The 21424-nt window shown below is 45.1% G+C and overlaps 1 protein-coding gene across 1 annotated transcript in view; it reads left to right on the forward strand.

The window, feature by feature from the left end:
- Window positions 1-21424, forward strand: part of LOC126106193 (serine/threonine-protein kinase SIK1-like) — a gene marked incomplete at its 5' end in the record, with an annotated part of 543990 nt that overhangs the window by 110264 nt on the left and 412302 nt on the right. The window lies entirely within an intron of this gene.

Below are 21424 nucleotides of genomic sequence, written 5' to 3' on the forward strand. Positions count from 1 at the left end.
CGCTGACGTCGCGGCCGCATGGGTAGTCAAGACATGGCGGCGGTGTGACGCGATGCACTGGCGGCGGCAGCTGGTGCTGGCTGCATGCAGCTCAGCGACTTCTGCTGTCGGTGCAGGGGTAGGGCGTCTACTGAATGCCGATGCACGTCTTAAATGTGTTTCTATACTTCAATTCATTTATCTTGGCGGCTCGCGCATGGCTCCCCCCCCCCCTCCCCCAGACGCGGGATATTGCTGCGTTGCCAGTTGCACGCGCCACGAGAAGCAGCGCCATAGTATAGTATAGTTGGCAAACTTTCGTTTAGGGGGAAGTCCGCAGTATGAGGTAAAGCCACCACTGCCGCATTAACCTTATCGCTGCTACAGAGACGTGCTCCCCGCATTCCGCGCTGTACGCGATTTTGTCATCACTGCACTGCTCGCCACACATGGTGTCACCAGCTTTCTCCTCAGAATGTGAAAATGTACTGTTGGCGCCACCTACTAAGAGAGATTAGATTAGATTGATACTTGTTCCATAGATCATAAATACGACACTTCGTAATGATGTGGAACGTGTCAGGTTAATGAAAGATGTCTGTACAAGATATTACATTACACAAAATATTGCATGATACTAATGTTGTGGAACGTGTCAGGTTAATAAAAGATGTCTGTACAAGATATTAAATTACACAAAATATTGCATGATACTAATGTTTAAGTTTTTTTCCCCTTAATTTATATCTAAAAATTCAGCCAATGAGTAGAAGGAGTTGTCATCAAGAAATTCTTTCAATTTATTTTTAAATGTTAGTTGGCTATCTGTCAGGCTTTTGATGCTGTTTGGTAGGTGACCAAAGACTTTTGTGGCAGCATAATTTACCCCTTTCTGTGCCAAAGTCAGATTTAACCCTGCAGAGTGAAGATCATCCTTTCTCCTGGTGTTACAGCTATGCACACTATTACTTTTGAACTGGGTTGGATTATTAACAACAAATTTCATAAGTGAATATATATAATGTGAGGTTACTGTGAGGATCCCTAGATCGTTAAATAGATGCCTGCAGGATGACCGTGGGTTGGCTCCAGCAATTATTCTGATTACACGTTTTTGAGCAATGAATACTTTTCTACTCAATGATGAATTACCCCAGAATATGATGCGATACGAAAGCAGTGAATGAAAGTAGGCATAGTAAGCTAATTTACTGAGATTCTTATCACCAGAATTTGCAATAACCCTAATAGCATACGTACCTGAACTCAGACGTTTCAGCAGACCATCAATGTGTTGCTTCCAATTTGACTTCTCATCAACGGACACACCTAAAAATTTTGAAAATTCTACCTTAGCTACAGATTTCTGTTCAAAGTCTATATTTATTACTGGAGTTGTGCCATTTACTGTACGGAACTGTATATACTGTGTTTTATCAAAATTTAAAGAGAGTCCATTTGCTGAGAACCACTTAATATTTGTGAAAAACATCATTTACAATTACATCACTTAGTTCTTGGTTTTTGGATGTTATTACTATACTTGTATCATCAGCAAAAAGAACTAACTTTGCATCTTCATCAATGTGGAATGGTAAGTCATTAATGTATATCAAGAACAGTAAAGGACCTAAGACCGAACCCTGTGGGACCCCGTACTTGATACGCCCCCAGTTTGAGGAATCGGCTGTTGTTTTAACATTACATGCACCACTTATTTCAACTTTCTGCAATCTTCCAGTTAAGTATGAATTAAACCATTTGTGCACTGCCGCAATCAAACCATAGTGATTTAGCTTATCTAAAATAATTCCATGATTTACACAATCAAAGGCCTTTGAGAGATCACAAAAAATACCAATGGGTGATGTCCGGTTATTCAGAGAATTTAATATTTGATCAGTGAAAGCGCATATAGCATTTTCTGTTGAAAAGCCTTTCTGAAAACCAAACTGACATTTTGTTAGTATTTTATTTTTACAAATATGGGAAGCTACTCTTGAATACATTACTTTCTCAAAAATGTTTGATTGAGCTGTCAGAAGAGAGATTGGGTGGTAGTTGTTGACATCCGACGTATCCCCCTTTTTATGCAATGGTTTTACAATAGCATATTTCAGTCTATCGGGGAAAACACCCTGCTCCAAAGAGCTATTACATACGTGGCTGAGAATCCTACTAATCTGTGGGGAACAAGCTTTAAGTACCTTGCTGGAAATGCCATCAATTCCGTAAGAGCTTTTACTTTTCAGTGAGTTTATTGTTTTACTGATTTCAGAGGGAGAGGTTGGTGGAATTCCAGTTGTTTCAAACTGCACAGGTTGGCCTCTTCTATTAGTAGCATTGTCTCTTCTAGTGAAGATCTAGATCCTATTTTCTCCACAACATTTAAAAAATGATTATTGAAAATATTTTCAATTTCTGATTGTTTGTTAGTACACTTGTCATTCAGTTTTATGGCACTAAAGTCTTCCTGTGCTCTTGGTTGCCCTGTTTCCCTTTGAATAATATTCCAAATTGCTTTAATTTTATTATCAGAGTTACTGATCTCAGACATGATACACATGCTTGTGGACTTTTTAATAACTTTTCTTAGTACTGGACAGTAGTTTTTATAATAGTGAACAATTTCGGGGTCAGTACCCCATTTTGCTGTTAGATACAGTTCTCTTTTACGGTTATTCCTTTAGATAGCCAAGGTTTTTTATGTGTTTTCTTGGAATTATGTTTAACTATTTTCTTGGGAAAACAATTTTCAAATACCCTTGAAAATGTATCGTGAAATTAGTTATATTTCAAGTTTGCATCGGGTTCCTTATACACATCATCCCAGTCTAGCTGCTGTAGGCTTTCCCTAAAGTTTGCAATATTTATGTTGTTAATTGAACGCAATGCTTTGAAAGTCTGATTCGATATACTGCATGGAGCTATGTCATGTACTGTAACTAGCTGTGCACCATGATCTGAAAGACCATTCTCACCAGGATCAGCAGTTATGTCCTTAAACTTATCTTGGTCTATAAAAAAGTTATCTATCAATGGACTGCTGTTCTTTGTTATCCGAGCAGGAAAATCAATGATGGAGCTCAAATTGAAAGAACTGAGTAATACTACAAGGTCGTTCTTCCTATTACACTCTTTCAGGGAATCAACATTGAAATCCCCACAAATGATAATTTGCTTCCCCCTGTCTGACAGATAGCACAACAAAGCATCCATGGTTTCTAGAAATAGATGGAAATTCCCTGAGGGGGACCTATACACTGTTACAATTATGAAAGTGTTATCATTTAGTTTAAGTTCAGTGGCACATGCTTCCATATGTCGCTCCACACAAATTTTTTTTAGTTTCTAAATTTTTTACTCTATGGATTAAAATAAATCAGAGCTCCCGCGCGCAGTTCGATAGTGAAGCGGTAGAGAAGCAGCTTGAAGGTGGCTCGATGAAACCCCTGCCAGGCATTTAATTGACAGTTGTTGAGTAATCGTGTAGATGTAGGTGACCTTACTTCCTCCGCTTGGCCACCCGCGAATGCATCACGCATGCCGCCCCAAAAACTGCAATTTTTTTCTAATAAACGCGTGGCATTTGGAGCTGTCACTTTTCTTTTTGGCCAAGCCCAGCGTATTCATTAAGTTTTAACGAAATCGGTGATGACGAGCAGTCGCGGTCCGCTTGTGTTTGCAGTTACCTGTTTTCCTCGTCCAGCTAGTGTGCCTTGTGGTACAGGATGGACGCAGAGGCCGCCGTGAGGTGACGTCGAGCCACTGGCCAATCAGCGTGAGTGGCGCCAGCTGCACGTCGCAGCCCCTCCGCTGTGCTCACTGCGCATGCGCGCTGGTTCCTGCCTTGCAGCCCGCGCCGGCCGTTCGCGCGGGCTATTGTTCTCGTCTCCTCTCAGCCGGGCCTAAAACCCAGCCCCGGGCACCCCTGCCGCGCAATTACCTTTATTGCAGAAGCGAAGCACCTCGTTGTACTCGTTGCCGGGACTGCAATTTATGTCTGCGAATTTTACCTGCGGCGCCTGGTACTCGGGGCAAATTTCCGCTGAGAAATTACGGAAGACGAGGACGGCGAGAAAGGTGCGAACGAACGGGTCCAGCAGAATACCGCGATGCGATCGGCAAGGCCCACATAAGACAAGTGTCTGGCGCCGTTGTTACATCGGTTACTGCTGCTACAATGGCAGGTTATCAAAGATTTAAGTGAGTTTGAACGTGATGTTATAGCCGGTGCACAGCATCTCCGAGATGGTGATTAAGTGGGGACTTTCCCGTACGACCATTTCACGAGTGTACCGTGAATATCAGGAATCCGGTAAAACATCAGATCTCAGACAGCTCTACGGCTAGAAAAAGATCCTCCACGAACGGGACCAACGACGACTGAAGAGAATCGTTCAACGCGAGAGAATCAGATTGCTACAGATTTCATGGTTGGGCCATCAACAAGTGTCAACGTGCCAACCATTCAACGAAGTATCATCGATATGGGCTCTCGGAGTCGATGGCCGACTCGTGTACCCACTTGATAGGTGGTAGCCTTTAAATCGGTCGCGGTCCCGTTAGTATACGTCGGACCCGCGTGTCGCCACTATCAGTGATTGCAGACCGAGCGCCGCCACACGGCAGGTCTAGTCTCCCTGGCACTCGCCCCAGTTGTACAGCCGACTTTGCTAGCGATGGTTCACTGTCTCCATACCCTCTCATTTGCAGAGGCGACAGTTTAGCATAGCCTTCAGCTACGTCATTTGCTACGACCTAGCAAGGCGCCATATTCAGTTACTATTCTGGACAGATAATATTGTGAATCATGTACCGTCGAGAACGACGTTAATCATTAATGGATTAAAGTCAAGTATGAAACTAATTACGTCCGATTTCTGAATTCTCATTCCTTGTCATGTTCCAGACCTCACGCCAGCCTACGTGAGCTAAAACGCGTGCATTTCGGCCTCCATTAGTAACACGGTGTTGGCTCTGCTGCCAATACTACAATCGTTGGGCCCTCCATGTCAGTAGGAGACTTCAAGCTGGTGGAGGCTCTGTAATGGTGTGGGGCGTGTGCAGCCGGAGTGATATGGAACCCCTGATACAGGCGTTCCCAGTGTTAACATAAATGGCGTGTTATCTACCGACGCAAATGAGATTCGTGCACTTTGCTGAGTACTATGCTCGCGCCTCTGCGTTGGAGGATTACCGCCCAGCATTTCGCACTCTCAAACGGCGGATGGAACAGAATGTCCTCTCGTTCACTACACACCACAGTGAACCCTATAACGCCCCATTTACAGAGTGGGAGCTCCTCAGTGCCCTTGTATCTCCTCATGATCTTCAAGCAGATCTGGTGCGATGGCGTCTTTCCATCGCACTGGTTGGAGAGCACAATCATACCAATGCTTAAACCCGGCAGAAACCCGCTTGATGTGCATAGCTTTTGGTCCAACGTTCTTTGTAAGCTGCTGGAACGTGTGGTGTGTCGGCGGTTGGGTTGGATCCTGGAGTCTCGTGGCCTACTGGCTCTGTGCCACGGCGGTTTCCGCCCGGGTCGCTCTACCACTGATAATCTTGTGTCCCTCGAGTCTGCCATTCGAACAGCCTTTTCTAGACGCCAACATCTGGTTGCCGTCTTTTTTGACTTACGTAAAGCATACGACACGACCTGGCGACATCATATCCTTGCCACATTATACGAGTGAGGTCTCCGAGGCTTGCTCCAGATTTTTATCTAGAATTTGCTATCATTCCGTACTTTCCATGTCCAAGTTGGTGCCTCCTATAGTTCCCCCCCATATCCAGGAGAATGGCGTCGTGCAGGGCTCTGTATTGAGTGTATCTCTATTTTTATTGGCCATTGACGGTCTACCAGCAGCTGTATGGCGTCCGTTTCACCCTCTCTGTATGCAGACGACTTCGGCTTTTCGTACTGCTCCACCAGTACTGGTGTTGCTGAGCGGCGCCTACAGGGCGCCATGTACTGATACAAGGCGCAGTCGTGGGCTCTAGCCCACGGCTTCCGGTTTTCAACCGCAAAGTCGTGTGTTATGTGCTTACGTCGGCGTCGTACTATGCATCCGGAACAAGAACTTTACCTTACTGACGATCGCTTCACTGCAGTGGAGACACATCGATTTTTAGGACTGGTTTTCGTCGCCCGATTGACTTGGCTACCTCACTGTCAGCGTAAGCGGAAGTTCTGGCAGCACCTCAATGCCCTCCGCTGCCTGAGCAACACCAACTGGGGTGCGGATCGCTCTACGCTGCTGCAGCTCTACAGGGCCCTTGTTCAATCCCGCCTTGACTATGGGAGTCTGGTTTATGGTTCGGCGGCGCCCTCTGCGTTGCGTTTTCTCGATCCAGTGCACCACTGTGGCGTTCGCCTAGCGACGGAAGCTTTTGGGACGAGTCCGTTGACCAGCGTCCTGCCGGTGGCTGGAGTCCATCCATTGCAGGTCAGGAGTGCAGAACTGTTCGCCAGCTACGTTGCACACGTTCGTAGTTCCCCTGCGCGTCCGAATTACCGTCTCCTTTTCCCACCCACGGCGATTCATCTCCCGCATCGGCGCCCCAGGTCACGGCCTCCAATTGCAGATCGCGTGCGATCCCTTTTATCTGGAGTCCTTGCCTTTACCACCTAAACTCGAGGTCAAGTCGCTTACCCCTCCATGGTGTACACGTAGGCCGCAGCTCCGCCTGGACCTTTCACATGGCCCAAAGGACTCAGTTCACCCAGCGGCTCTCCGCTGTGACTTCGTCTCGATTCCTGACATGTACCGAGGCCATAAAGTGGTTTACACAGACGGTTCGATGGCTGATGGTCAAGTCGGCTTCGCGTATGTCGATGGAGGACATATTGCACAGCATTCCTTGCCCGATGGCTGCAGCGTTTTCACTGCAGCGCTGGAGGGTATACCTCGTGCTCTTGAGCACGTCCGTTCATGTCCTGGGCAGTCGTTCCTTCTGTGTACTGACTCCTTGAGCTGCCTGCCAAGCTATCGACCAGTGCTACCCTCGTCATCCTTTGGTAGCGACCATCCTGGAGTCCATCTATGCCAGGGCCGGCCAAACGCTGCACAATGTGCAGACGTGCGGAAGTGCTGCACATGCGCGCACGTGTGCGACAGCGGCATCTGTTATTAGACATGTGTCCTAAATGAACGGCGGCGGCTCCACCTCCCTGTTTATGTGGTACACGCAAGCGCTTGTTTGTGAAAGGTTTTTCTCGGTGATGAAAATGAATAAATCTAGGTTTCGATCGAGCATAAGTGATGAAAGTCTTCGCAACTGCTTGCATTTGTCAATGAGCCGTGCTTTTGCGCCCGATTTTAGCTATATCATTTATCATGACCAGTGATAAACGTGTTTGGATTTATACCTTTCATAATTAAAAATTATTGTTTACTAATTATGCATTATTGCCTCATTCTGCTCCATGTTACATTATTATCAGGAAAATTGGTCATTAAACCGATTGTTCCAATGTATACTTACATTTAGGGGTTTCTATTAATGTGTGAAGGGCTACGCGCAGCTGAAGTCGATAACACACACAACATTCATCTAATTGTCGGTTATTATGCAGATTTCAGACGGAGCTGATGAAAGATGTAGCAATAATGGTATTGAAATAGCAGGTTATCAGCGAGAGGTCTGCGGTTATCATTCTGTTCAGAGGTCACTGAGACAGAAATTATGTGGGCGTAACTGAGGGCACCGAGAACTAGTTATAGGAAACCTTGCATTAGTTTAATGTTATTTGAAATCATGAATAATGTTCGTTGGAAGTCGCTAAGTGCTCTATTTCTTAAATACTACATCAAAACACTACGCGTATTTACGTGCCGTCAGTCAAGCTGCCTTAATAAAAACCGACGGTTGTTAACTGTATTGCTTGTCTTACTGGGTTAAACTGTTAACATAAAAGTAGACGTCTCAATGAGCAGACTGTGACAGTAATGTTTAATACGCGAAATACCTCCCCATGGTTGGCTTGCAAGCTGTGGAAAGCTACGGTCGCAGGTTCGAATCCTACCTCGGGCATGGGTGTGTGTGATGTCCTTAGGTTAGTTAGGTTTAAGTAGTTCTAAGTTCTAGGGGACTTATGACCTAAGATGTTGAGTCCCATAGTGCTCAGAGCCATTTGAACCATTTGAACCAAGCTGTGGAAAGAGCACTAGAATTCGCCGGTACAGGGTATCCCAGCAAGTGGATAAAGCAACATCTGTGCGTAGAAACATGCACTACATGAACGCTGACGGCTGCGGCGTGCACGCTGTGACCCGGAAGTTGCACATGTGCAAGAGCACCGCACGCGTGCACAATTTCTGGCCGGCCCTGATCTATGCCCTGGAACGGTCCGGTCGTTCAGTGATGTTCCTGTGGATCCCAGGACACGTCGGAATCCCAGGCAAGGAACTTGCAGACAAGACAGGCTGGCCAAACAGGCTACACGGAAACCGCTTACGGAGACCGGCATTCCACTAACTGACCTGCGTTCGCTTTTACACCGCCAGGTTTTTCGGCTTTGGGATACGGAATGCCATAGACTCATTACGCTCAAGAAACTGTGTGCCATTAAGGAGACTACGAATGTGTGGCAGCCCTGCATGCGGGCCTCTCGCAGGACTCTGTGGTTCTCTGCCGGCTCCGCATTGGCCACCCTCGGGCGACCCACGGCTACCACCTGCGCCGTGTCGGTGCGACGCCCGGCTGACAGTGGCCCATATTCTGGTGCTCTGCCCCACTTTGACTGCCCTGCGACGAAATCTTGGGTTGCCGCTAATTTTATCTGACAACGCCTCATCGGCTGATTTAATTTTACGTTTTATTCGTGAGGTGGTGTTTATCATTTGATCTAGCGCATGTCCTTTGTCCCTCTGTGTCATCCACCCTAATGCTTTTAGGGTGGCGGTTTTAATGTGTTACAGAGTGGCTAACTTCTCCTTTTTATCTCATGGTCAGCCAGCCATGGAAATCTTTTTTGTCGTTTTAATCTCTTCTACTTGTTTCTTGCGGTCTGTGGTTTTCTTGTCCCCTGTCGTCCATTTTAGTGTTCGTTGCCCTGTTATTGTGGTTCTTCCTTACTCTCCGTTTTGTGTTGCGAGTCTCGCTTGCTTTATTCTCCCCCTTGTGGCATTGTTTCATTCGGAAGAACGGACCGATGACGTAGCCGTTTGGTCTTTTAAACCAACCAACCAAGAGTAAAGTGTTCTGTAAAGTTTGGAAGGTAGGAGACGAGGTACTGGCAGAAGTAAAGCTGTGAGTACCGGGCGTGAGTCGTGCTTCGGTAGCTCAGTTGGTAGAGCACTTGCCCGCGAAAGGCAAAGGTCCCGAGTTCGAGTCTCGGTCGGGCACACAGTTTTAATCTGCCAGGAAGTTTCAAAGTGTTCCTTTGTCCACCTTGGTGATGACTGCATTATGCTGTTTTAGTTTTTTGTACATACAATTTGTGATTTTATCATCAGATATTTTTGTATTTGTGTTCTTGCATGGTTTGTTCTTTCTGATTATTTGTTTCATTTCCTCTGTCATAGTTCTCTTGTTAGGTCTGGGATGATGTCTTGGTATGTTAGTTTCTTCATGTTGCCCTGTGATGTACTCAGTGACCGGCCCCCGTAGCTGAGAGGTCATCGCCACAGGATGTCAATCCTAAGGGCTCGGGTTCGATTCCCGGTTGGGTCGGAGATTTTCTCCGATCAGGGACTGGATGTTGTGTTGTCCTAATTATCATTTAGTCCCCATCGACTCGCAAGTCACCGAAGTGGCGTTAAATTGAAAGACTTGCACCTGGCGAACGGTCTACAGACGAGAGGCCCTAGTCACACGACATTTACGTTTTTATGTACTCAGTAATAAGATTTTGTATGGTTCTATATGGGTGATCAAATTGTATTTGGGGGGGGGGGGGCTTTCTCAAGTAGCTGTTGCTCTTGTTTTCTGAGAATTCTCAGTAAAATTAATCAAGCATTCATCGACAGACAGTGAGTGAGTGAGTGAGTGTGTGTGTGTGTGTGTGTGTGTGTGTGTGTGTGTGTGTGTTTTCGGAAGGTTTTGTTCGTGAGTTTATTTAATTTCTGCTCGTGTATCTGCCATTTCTTTCACATTATTGGCGGTGTGTGGTAATTTATTCTTTCCATTATATCACACAATATTGAGGAGCTGGTGATTTGGTTTGCTACTTTTTGGTGTAATCTGTAGAAGCTGACATTCAGTTCATGTATTATTTTTCATAGTTGTGTGTATAGGGACCGAATTTCATATTTCAGCATGCTCTGCTTAATAAATGTCGAAAATGTTACGCATCAAGGCGGATTCGCAATTCCCATATTATTTTTGTATGCACGCGGACCAAACGGAAGAGTTTCAACATAAAATTATCGTTCGTAGTTACCAGTAGTTTTCTTCACTAAATAATGCCAGTAAACAAAAATAGGGCCAAAAAGGAAAGAAACACAAAATAAGAATAGATTTTGCCTGATTACAGCGGAGACAGTAATTTTGTAGCTTCTACTTGTACAGCTGTTGTGTACATAGTTCTGCATAGTCAGCACGTACACAGCTTTCCCACTAGAGCGCGCCCCGCTAAGCACAACAGCGCAGGCGCTCGCGCTCGTCCGTCACCGCACTACGAGATGGCGCTGCCTTAGAGACGGACCAAATTCTGCTTCCGCCGATCCGCGTATTAATATGTAACGCAGCCAATGCGATTGCTGCTAATGTAGAACCTTTTCTCCTCACGGATCACACTCGCGCAGTGATACATAAACACGCGAAGTATTATAACGAGTGTACAGACCTCCGATTAGTCATTCTGCATTTGTCTGCACCAGTCTGCATTAGTCTGTACCAGTCTATAGTCAAGTTTCAGTCTGCGCCTAATAAGATTACCATACTCCTGTACATAGCCATGAAGATAAATGTATAGACACTTTTGTCAAGTATCAGATATATATGTGACAATAAGATTAACGTACCAATACCAAAGGAACTTCAGACTGTCAGTTGTAAATATCATCCAGAACCAAGTTAAGTAATTTTTATGCTTGTTATTATTTTAATAAATGTATGTGAAAATTAATCAAGCTCTGTTTAAAGTTGGTCACCGTCAATCTGCTACTCTAGGCATGCAAGTGGCATTTCTATCGTCTGACCTAACGGCAGAAGATAAACACGCCACGATAAGACCACGAGACAGTGCTGACAGTCGCCTACTTCGTTAGAGCGAAAAGTCAAATAATCTGATGGCGTGTGTACTGAAGCACCACAACAACAGACCACATTTACGAAAGGTGTTCGAACTTTGAAACCGTTTTGCAGCGATGAGTAGCACCGCCCTTTCTGGTGAGTGCAGAGTCGACAAGCCCAGTAGCTGTACGTGCGCCGAGGTACGTCATTTGGTGACGTCACGTGTTCAACATTTGTCATCCACTTTTGGGGTATTTAGCGACATATGCGGCCCCGTATGTCTTATATTAAGTTACTTGTCGCAGCGGGGTCTACGTCGCTTCGGGTGTTTTTAAACGTTAACAAGGATGACCCTGTAGTTTGTGCTGTGTGCTGTTGCCCAGAAGAACGTGCGTAAATGGTAAGTAACAGGTGACGCCCGACCTACGGAGCACAGAAAAAGTATAACTGTGAGCGTCTTTCGCGTAATCGGTGGAGCGTTAGTTGGTTGTACCAAGGGTCACGCCGGCAACGTAGCTCTTCGTGTTCGGTCATAGAGCCAGTTGCTCTCTGTAATAAAAAGAAAAAAAACTGAGTGAAGGGATTAACGATGAAATTCAACAGGTGTCATGGGACGTATCCACGATCAAATGCAACGAACAGTAACGAACAAAGTGGCGAAAAAAGAAGGGTATCGGCTTCGAGACCTTATTATGCCAGTTTTTGTTCTGTAGCATGTGTAGCTATTACATGGGAAAACTTGTTCCTGGCATGTAAAAGGACTGTTCGAAATTTGTAGCAATAGTCTGCTCGCAGTCCGCCGCCGCTTCGTTTATTTTTTTTTGTTTTTTTGTTTTTTTAATTTGTGGTGAAGTTTTATGGGACCACACTGCTGAGGTCATCGGTCCCTAAGCTTAGGCACTACTTAAACTAACTTACGCTAAGGACAACTCACACGCCCATGCCCGAGGGAGGACTCTAACCTCCGACGGGGAGAGCCGCTTCGTTTATTTGAAAGTAGTGAACCTGTAGATTACATTTGTAGTCTCACAGAACAAACAGAAACAATCCTGAAACATCTCGGCAGATTAAAACTGGCCGAAGTAAAGTTGTGGGGACGGGGCGTGAGGCGTGCTTGGGTAGCTCAGATGGTAGAGCTCTTGCCCGCGAAAGGCAAAGGTCCCGAGTTCGAGCCTCGGTCCGGCGCACAGCTTTAATCCGCCAGGAAGTTTCATATCAGCGCACACTCCGCTGCAGAGTGAAAATCTCATTCCAGAAACAATCCTAACAGAGACACAATTACATCACACGTGCGAAATATTACTAGTAATAATAACAATGATTACTCTTATTATTTTTGTAATTATTATTACTATTAAGAGCTCTGCATGTGTGATACAATTGTTTCTTTATTCTTCTGTTCCGATTGCTTATGTTATTCTGTGAAATTACAAATGAAAGTCTCATTTCAATAGCGGTACACCTCCAATTTTGTTCATTTCGATATACTGAGGCTTAAACATACAGCGCTGATAATTCTGAGATACCTGAAATGTTGCAGGCCTCCTCTGGTTGCAAGGGACCACCATTTCTTCGTATTGCCAACACCCAGTTACGTTTAAGCCTCAGGCTCTCGAAATGAATAAATTTGCAGGTGAACCACTATTGAAATAAGGCCTTCCAGTATACTGTATAGATTTACCCGCCACGTTAGCCGAGAGCGCTAACGCGCTGCTTCCTGGACTCGGATAGGCGCGCCGGCCCCGGATCGAATCCGCCCGGCTGATTACCGACGGCGGCCGGTGTGTCGGCCAGCCTGGATGTGGTTTTTCGGCGGTTTTCCACATCCCGCTAGGTGAATACCGGGCTGGTCCCCACGTTCTGCCTCAGTTACACGACTCGCAGACATCTGAACACGTTCACACTATTCCATGGATTACACTAGATACAGACAGCTGGGGTACACTAGTTCCGTCCTGAGGGGGGGGTGTACAGGGTGGCGGCAGGAAGGGCGTCCGGCCACCTCTTAAAACTAATCTTGCCAAATCCGTTCCTAACCGTGCCGACCCTGCGACACCGCGGGACAGGGCACCAGCGAAAGGAAGAAAGTACGAGGGCTATCCACAAAGTACATATTTTTGTCATCAGTCTACTGACTGGTTTGATTGCGGCCCGCCACGAATTCCTTTCCTGTGCTAACCTCTTCATCTCAGAGTAGCACTTGCAACCTACGTCCTCAATTATTTGCTTGACGTATTCCAATCTCTGTCTTCCTCTACAGTTTTTGCCCTCTACAGCTCCCTCGAGTACCATGGAAGTCATTCCCTCATGTCTTAGCAGATGTCCTATCATCCTGTCCCTTCTCCTTATCAGTGATTTGCATATATTCCTTTCCTCTCCGATTCTGCGTAGAACCTCCTCATTCCTTACCTTATCAGTCCACCTAATTTTCAACATTCGTTTATAGCACATCTCAAATGCTTCGATTCTCTTCTGTTCCGGTTTTCCCACAGTCCATGTTTCACTACCATACAATGCTGTACTCCAGACGTACATCCTCAGAAATTTCTTTCTCAAATTAAGGCCGGTATTTGATATTAGTAGACTTCTCTTGGCCAGAAATGCCTTTTTTGCCACAGCGAGTCTGCTTTTGATGTCCTCCTTGCTCCGTCCGTCATTGGTTATTTTACTGCCTAGGTAGCAGAATTCCTTAACTTCATTGACTACGTGACCATCAATCCTGATGTTAAGTTTCTCGCTGTTCTCATTTCTACTACTTCTCATTACCTTCGTCTTTCTCCGATTTACTCTCAAACCATACTGTGTACTCATTAGACTGTTCATTCCGTTCAGCAGATCATTTAATTCTTCTTCACTTTCACTCAGGATAGCAATGTCATCAGCGAATCGTATCATTGATATCCTTTCACCTTGTATTTTAATTCCACTCCTGAACCTTTCTTTTATTTACATCATTGCTTCCTCGATGTACAGATTGAAGAGTAGGGGGCGAAAGGCTACAGCCTTGTCTTACACCCTTCTTAATACGAGCACTTCGTTCTTGATCGTCCACTCTTATTATTCCCTCGTGGTTGTTGTACATATTGTATATGACCCGTCTCTCCCTATAGCTTATCCCTACTTTTTTCAGAATCTCCAACAGCTTGCACCATTTTATATTGTCGAACGCTTTTTCCAGGTCGACAAATCCTATGAAAGTGTGTTGATTTTTCTTTAGCCTTGCTTCCATTATTAGCCATAACGTCAGAATTGCCTCTCTCGTCCCTTTACTTTTCCTAAAGCCAAACTGATCGTCACCTAGCGCATTCTCAATTTTCTCTTCCATTCTTCTGTGTATTATATTTGTAAGCAGCTTCGATGCTTGAGCTGTTAAGCTGATTGTGCGATAATTCTCGCACATGTCAGCTCTTGCCGTCTTCGGAATTGTGTGGATGATGCTTTTCCGAAAGTCAGATGGTATATCGCCAGACTCATATATTCTACACACCAACGTGAATAGTCGTTTTGTTGCCACTTCCCCCAATGATTTTAGAAATTCTGATGGAATGTTCTGCCTTATTTAACCGTAAGTCCTCCAAAGCTCTTTTAAATTCCGATTCTAATACTGGATCCCCTATCTCTTCTAAATCGATTCCTGTTTCTTCTTCTATCACATCAGACAAATCTTCACCCTCATAGAGGCTTTCAATGTATTCTTTCCACCTATCTGCTCTCTCCTCTGCATTTAACAGTGGAATTACCGTTGCACTCTTAATGTTACCACCGTTGCTTTTAATGTCACCAAAGGTTGTTTTGACTTTTCTGTATGCTGAGTCTGTCCTTCCGACAATCACATCTTTTTCGATGTCTTCACATTTTTCCTGCAGCCATTTCGTCTTAGCTTCCCTGCACTTCCTATTTATTTCATTACGTTTTGGAATTAAAAATAAATAAAGTATTGGAAATTTTTTTATTATATACAGATGAAAGCCACACTTAAATACTACTATTCTACATAGTTGCCATTTAAATTAAGGCACTTATCGTAGCGATGGACGAGCTTGGAAATTCCTTCGTCGTAAAATTCGGCCGCCTGCGCCTTCAACCACGTGGTTACCTCTTCTTGAAGCTGTGCGTCGTCATCGAAACGCTGCATAGCCAACCACTTCTTCACTGCTGGGAATAAGTGGAAGTCGCTCGGTGCCAGGTCGGGACTGTACGGCGGATGAGGAAACAACTCCCACTTAAAAGATTCGAGAACTTCACGAGTGGCATTTGCCGTGTGGGCCCGGGCGTTGTCGTGAATCGGCAAGATCTTGGAGTCCAACTTTCCCCTGCGCTTGTTTTGTATTGCTCTTCTGAGGTTGTGCAGAGTTTGGCAATACCTTTGAGAGTTTATTGTAGTGCCTCTTTCTGGGAAATCCACAAAAATCACACCTTTTCTGTCCCAAAAGACAGTCGCCATCACCTTCCTTGCCGACATTGTCTGCATGCATTTCTTGGGTTTTTTTTGGGGGGGGGATTTGTGTGCCCCCACTGCATTGACTGCAATTTTGTCTCGCAGTTCACATGCTTAACCCATGTTTCGTCACCAGTAACGATGCGATCGAGTAATTACTCGCCATCTTTCTCGTAAGCGTCCAAAAACGTTTACGCTGCAGCCATTCGCTGATTTTTGGTATCCATCTTGCACAAAACTTGTGGTAACCAAGCTTTTCGGTAATGATTTCGTGCAACAAACTTCGTGAAATTTGTGGAAAACCCTAGAGTGTTCCGTTATTGTGAAATTGCTGTTTTCGAGGACCGCGGCATCGACTTTTTCGACAAGTTCGGCAGTCACTATGCTGGGTCTTCCACTTCGCTCTTCGTCGTGAACGTTAGTTCGGCCATTTTTAAATTTTATGACCCATTGACGCACTCCACCTTCAGTGATTATGTTGTCCCCATACACTTCACAAAGCTGCCGATAGATTTCTGTCGGTGTACAGTTTTTTGCAGTCAGAAACCTTATTACAGCACGCAATTCACACTTCGCGGCATTTTCAATTAACGCTGACATTTCAAACTGTCACAATAACTCAACGGAGTACAGCACGAACCTCTCACTAGCACAGCAGGATGCCGACTGAGCGGCGGAATGCCATGACACCAAGATGCCCGCGCTAGCCCCGCCCCTAACGGACACAAACGAAAACGTAATGTACTTTGTGGATAGCCCTCGTGGTGGTGATGGCGGTTAGTGTTTAACGTCCCGTCGACAACGAGGTCATTAGAGACGGAGCGCAAGCTCGGGTTCGGGAAGGATTGGGAAGGAAATCGGCCGTGCCCTTTCAAAGGAACCATCCCGGCATTTGCCTGAAACGATTTAGGGAAATCACGGAAAACCTAAATCAGGATGGCCGGAGACGGGATTGAACCGTCGTCCTCCCGAATGCGAGAATAGCCCTCGTATTACATGTTGTCCCATATAGCAGTTTCACACGGACTGGCATGATTACGGCTCGAACCCGGTACCCTTGGTACGAGAAACTGATGCTGTACCGACATCTCCATGGAAGCTCTACAAGACACGCCCCCACAGATAGACTTTTCCTGTGCTCCTTAGGTCAGGTGTTATTTATAACTCACTGTTGACTCACGTTCTGTATGACGACAGCACACAGCACAAATATTGCCGGCGTTCCAGTTGATTCTCCGTCGATACACGCCGTTTGGTGCTGATCTGCGTCTCTGACTTCTGTAGTTTTGGACGTAAGCTGCATTTACACCTTTGTTTGCACACGCCAGTAGAAGAGCGTATCTAAGTGCATGCCTTTGTACACTGATACGTGTCATATTGCTGTATTTGTTTTCGCGTCACTGTCTTCTGAAATCCCGGAGGTACTTACGGTAACCCTGTATACAGGGTGGTCCCGAATTCATGGTACAAACTTTAATGGTAGGTACAGGACATTGTAACAAGGATTTATTGTATAGGAATGTATAGTCGCAGGTGACGCGGTGAGGCGTAAACAGGGGAAAGAGAAATGGAGTGATCGGTTGGTGTCACTGCCGGTAGAGGGCAGTAGATGAACATGATGTATCGCAGTAGGGACAAGCGCCATTCACAATTGTGCTGCCGTAGACGATGGGTGACTTTACGTATGCAGAAAAAGCAGACATGCATTACATGTACGGCCGTGCAAATGGTAACGCCAGAGCTGCGTTACGAATGTATCGCGCGGAGTATCCTAATCGACGAATGCCGGATCATAGAATTTTTGAACGGTTACATCGTCAACTTTGTGAAACAGGTACGTTCGACGTCAACAGACATGACGCTGGTCGATTAAGAGCTGTACGCACTCCAAGACTGGAAGAACGCATCTTGAACATAGTGGCTGATAGACCCGAGTCAAGCACAAGAACTGTTGCGCGTGACGTACATGTGAGTCATCAGACTGTATGCAGAGTGTTAAATGAAAATCGCTTACACCCCTTCCATTTTCAAAAAGTACAAGCATTGAATCCGGCAGATTATCCTCTTCGCGTGAACTTCTGCCAGTGGTTGTTGCAGCAATGTGCGTTGCAGCCGGATTTCGTAGGTCATGTGCTATTTACAGATGAAGCGACATTTTCACGCGAGGGTGTCTTTAATGCGCACAATTCCCATGTGTGGGCAACAGATAATCCACATGCAACGCGTCCACATGCGTATCAACAACGTTTCGGTATTAATGTGTGGGCTGGTATTGTGAACGACTTTTTGATTGGGCCATACTTACTACCCACGCGACTCTGTGGCGAAAGCTATCGTATTTTTCTGCAAGAAGTGTTACCAGAACTGCTGCAAGATGTTCCGCTCGCCATTCGTAACCGCATGTGGTTTCAGCACGATGGAGCGCCAGCACACTTCAGCACTGCTGTACGGAATTACCTGAATGCCACGTTTGGTGCTAGATGGATTGGGCGTGGTGGACCAGTCCCTTGGCCACCCCGATCTCCTGATTTCTCTTGCCTCGATTACTTTTTATGGGGACATCTTAAGAGTCTTGTTTATGAGACTCCAGTTGACTCAGATGAGGATCTCGTTGCTCGCATATCTGTAGCTGCTGCAGGTGTGCGTGAAATACCAGGCATCTTTGAACGTGTACGCCAATCGCTGCACCGACGCTGTCAAGCATGTATCGCTCATGGTGGACGCAATTTTGAACACTTACTGTAAACATGACACTTGTCAACAACGATTTCAATAAAATCTTTCGTTTTCCTTTCGGCCGTTATTTCCCCTGTTTACGCCTCACCGCGTCACCTGGGACTATACATTCCTATACAATATATCCTTGTTACAATGTCCTGCACCTACCATTAAAGTTTGTACCATGAATTCGGGACCACCCTGTATACTGGGCGATCTTGACGGTTCAGTTAACTACGTTTGATGTACCGTAATTTCATTAGATCTCCTGGACTACTGAAATAGCGCAACAGTAAGGTGGATAATATAGACTTGCATGTGATTCTACGTTTAGTAGATCTAAAGGACATGCGTTTTAATTTTCATTAATGTATGGAGAGAATGGATGAATCTTCATTCTAATTAGGTCAGTGTCTGCAAAGTAAGACAGTGAAGAAGAATTATAAGTTTTTATCAGGTACCACTCGTTACACTGCCGCGCGGAATTAGCCGAGCGGTCTAGGCGCTGCAGTCATGGACTGTGCGGCTGGTCCCGGCGGATGTTCGAGTCCTCCCTCGGGCATGTGTGTGTGTGTGTGTGTGTGTGTGTGTGTGTGTGTGTGTGTGTGTGTGTGTGTGTTTGTCCTTAGGATAATGTAGGTTAAGTAGTGTGTACGCTTAGGGACTGATGGCCTTAGCAGTTAAGTCCCATAAGATTTCACATACAACTTTTTACATTAACTTCTGATAATTTCTGCTTCCAACGTCGCTGAAATGCTGACGTGTTCGAATAAATGTTTAGCCCACAGTATAATAAGCTCCTGGCGTATTACGTAGGTTTTTCACGGCTTCAGAAATTCTTGCGACAGGTCTTCGCGGGCATTGACTTCACCGTACTGGCCGCTGATTACCTGTCACTTTATGGCCAACAACGTCCATTTACCAGTTTTCCGTGTGTTTTTTTCGTGCAGCAACCCACTTTACACTCTCTCTCTCTCTCTCTCTCTCTCTCTCTCTCTCTCTCTCTCTCACACACACACACACACACACACACACACACACACACACAAGGCAGAGTAGTACACCAGGTCACTGTGTGAAATTGAGACGCACCTGCTTGTAATACTGACGTACCTCACAACTGTCAACGAATTTCGCAGGAAGCATTAAAGTCAAAAGGCAAAGTAGATCTGTGCTCGGAAAAAGAGTGGAGGGGAGCAAATGCAGGAATTCTGCATTGCTGCTGCCCTCCTCCGACCTGTTATCGAGTCAAAAGTGTGTTTCTGTGTCGTGCCGTTGGCTTTGGTCACTGCTTGTACAGTTCATTGCTTTTTTTTTCTTTTTTTTCCGTGCACAGCCTACTTCCCCAGAATAGCACTGAGCGGACCGCCGAACATGACGTCCCCATCCGATGAACGGATCACTGTCAGAAGTGTCACGTGTCATTATTGTCAAACCGAGAAAGAGGCTGCCACCAGGGGACGCAGAAAGTGATATTTTTGGGTGTATTACTGGCAGGTTTTGCACGAACCTGCTTTAAACTTTGAAATAATTCGCCTCAAACGAATTCTGTGCTATCAAAAATACCTCACCTCCTATCAATGCAGTATATCAAAAATGGTAAATAATAGTAATAAACAGGATAGGAAGTTCTAACACAAAAAAACCTCCAAATGTCAGACACTCACCAGATCGGTGCCAAAAGTTGAATGTCGATAGAGTACCAACCAAAGCATCGATTTAGTTCGTACCATGTGCTGTCGTCCAATAGAACATGCGTAAACGTTAATTATAAATAACACCAGATTTACGGAGCACAGGAAAAGCATAACTGTGAGTAACTAATACGTATAGTTTCTGTGGAGAAGTTGGTAGAGCGGTGGATCGTCGTACAAACACGATCGAAGATTTTTTTATTTTTTTTATTTTATTTTTTTCTGTGTTACGACGGAAAGTGTTACATGCGAAAACATGTTTATGACATGTGAAAGGGCTGTTTGGAGGTAACAGCAACTTTCTCTTGGCAGTCTGCCGAGCGGTTCTAGGCGCTACAGTCTGGAACCGTGCGACCGCTACGGTCGCAGGTTCGAATCCTGTCTCGGGCATGGACGTATGTGATGTCCTTAGATTAGTTAGGTTTAAGTAGTTCTAAGTTCTAGAAGTTCTTTCTTAGAAGAAAGATTAAGGAAAGCCAAACCTACGTTTCTAGCATTTGTAGACTTAGAGAAAGCTTTTGACAATGTTGACTGGAATACTCTCTTTCAAATTCTAAAAATTCTAAAGGTGGTAGGGATAAAATACAGGGAGCGAAAGGCTACTTGCAATTTGTACAGAAACCAGATGGTAGTTATAAGAGTCGAGGGGCATGAAAGGGAAGTAGCGGTTGGGAAGGGAGTGAGACAGGGTTGTAGCCTGTCCCCGATGTTATTCAATCTGTATATTGAGCAAGCAGTAAAGGAAACAAAATAAAAGTTCGGAGTAGGTATTAAAATCCATGGAGAACAAATAAAAACTTTGGGGTTCGTCGATGACATTGTAATTCTATCAGAGACAGAAAAGGACTTGGAAGAGCAGTTGAACGGAATGGACAGTGTCTTGAAAGGAGGATATAAGATGAACATCAACAAAAGCAAAAGTATGATAATGGAATGTAGTCGAATTAAGTCGGGTGATGCTGAGGGTATTAGATTAGGAAATGAGACACTTACAGTAGTAAAGGAGTTTTGCTATTTGGGGAGCAAAATAACTGATGATGGTCGAAGTAGAGAAGATATAAACTGTAGATTGGCAATGGCAAGGAAAGCGTTTCTGAAGAAGAGAAATTTGCTAACATCGAGTATAGATTTAAGTGTCAGGAAGTCGTTTCTGAAAGTATTTGTATGGAGTTTAGCCATGTATGGAAGTGAAACATGGACGATAACAAGTTTGGGCAAGAAGAGAATAGAAGCTTTCGAAATGGGGTGCTACAGAAGAATGCTGAAGATTAGATGGGTAGATCACATAACTAATGATGAAGTATTGAATAGAATTGGGGAGAAGAGGATTTTGTGGCACAACTTGTCTAGAAGAAGGGACCGGTTAGTAGGACATGTCCTAAGGCATCAAGGGATCACAAATTTAGCATTG

The sequence above is a fragment of the Schistocerca cancellata genome, chromosome 10, assembly GCF_023864275.1.
Source record: "Schistocerca cancellata isolate TAMUIC-IGC-003103 chromosome 10, iqSchCanc2.1, whole genome shotgun sequence".
In the NCBI taxonomy this organism is placed as follows: Eukaryota; Metazoa; Arthropoda; class Insecta; order Orthoptera; family Acrididae; genus Schistocerca; species Schistocerca cancellata.